The 1,403-nt window shown below is 43.7% G+C and overlaps 1 non-coding gene across 1 annotated transcript; it reads right to left on the bottom strand.

Moving 5' to 3' along the window:
- Positions 1 to 1,032: 1,032 nt before the first annotated feature.
- Positions 1,033 to 1,173, bottom strand: LOC135269585 (U4 spliceosomal RNA). Its single transcript, XR_010337838.1, has one exon. It is a non-coding gene; the product is annotated as a U4 spliceosomal RNA (small nuclear RNA).
- Between the last annotated feature and the right edge of the window lie 230 nt (positions 1,174 to 1,403).

Raw genomic sequence — 1,403 nt, 5'->3', positions numbered from 1 at the left:
AAATGGCACCTCTTCATCAAGCCTTTTCTGAACAATCTTCCAAAAAGGACACCCTCAATCCCCTCTATCCTACCTTTATTTTTTTCTTTCTTTCTTTTCTTTTGGAAACAGGGTCTTACTCTGTAACCCAGGCTGGAGTGCAGTGATGCAATCACAGCTCACTGCAGCCTCCTCGATTTCCTCTGCTCAAGCAATCTTCCTACTTCAGCACCCCGAGTAGCTGGGACTACAGGCATGTGCCACCACACCCAGCTAATTTTTAAATTGATTTTTAGAGACAGGGGCTTCACTATGTTGCTCAGGCTGGTCGTAAACTCCTGGGCTCAAGTGATCCTCCCACCTCAGCCTCCCAAAGTGCTGGGATTACAGGCATGAGTCACCCTGTCTGGCCTATTTTTCTTTTCTTTTCTTTTTTTTTTGAGACAAGGTCTCACTGTGTCACTCAGGCTGGAGTGCATTGGTGTGATCCCAGTTCATTGCAGCCACCACTTTCTGGGCTTAAGCAATGCTGCTACCTCAGTCTTCTGAATAGCTGGGACTACAGGCTCACATCACCACACTTGGCTAATTTTTTTCTTTTTTTGAGATGAGGTTTCACTGTGTTGCCCAGGCTGCTCTTGAAATTCTGAGCTCAAGCAGTCTGCCTCCTAAAATGCTGGGATTACAAGCATGTACCACTGCACCCAGTCCTATTTTTTTTTTAATAGCACTTAACATTATCTGGGATTATTATTTATTTTGTTTATATGTTTACTACCTTCCCCCACTTTAAAAAAAAATTAAAAAAGCTCCACAAGGTTGTGGATTTGTCCATCCTTGGAGTGCAATAAACATTTGTTGAAATGAGTATATGAATAAGCGTCTAAGGCTGGGCATCATGAATCATGTCTGTAATCCCAGCTCTTTGGGAGGCTGAGGTGGGAGGATTGCTCCAGGCAAAGGGTTTGAGACCAGCCTGGACAACACAGTGAGACTCCCCCATCTCCAACCCCACTGCCGCATCTCTTTTTTTTTTCTTTTTTCTTTATTCAGTCTCCCTAGAGGCTGTCAAAAATTGCCAGTGCCAACTATATTGCAAGTCATCACGGTGGGGTATTGGGAAAAGTTTTCAATTAGCAATAATCGTGCCTGGGTTAAACCTCATTGGCTACGATACTGCCACTGTGCAAAGCTTGCCCCATCTCTATTTAAAAAAAAGAGTCTAAGGCTCAGTTTCCAAAGGCATTTCTATCAATGAGTGTGTCTATTGGTTAAAAATGTTACGACCACTTGTTCTAACAATTAGAGTATACACTGGAGAATCTGCTGGGGACGATGAGCTGCTTCCCCGATGATCCCTGCAAATGCTGTGGATAACTACTTGGCAGTGAAAGTTTTTGCAGACACCACCTGTTGCTCACTTT

This window comes from Aotus nancymaae, unplaced genomic scaffold (assembly GCF_030222135.1).
Source record: "Aotus nancymaae isolate 86718 unplaced genomic scaffold, 86718_ANA_hifiasm-v0.15.2.pri h1tg000053l, whole genome shotgun sequence".
NCBI lineage: Eukaryota > Metazoa > Chordata > Mammalia > Primates > Aotidae > Aotus > Aotus nancymaae.
This window is presented reverse-complemented; position numbering and strand designations above follow the sequence as displayed.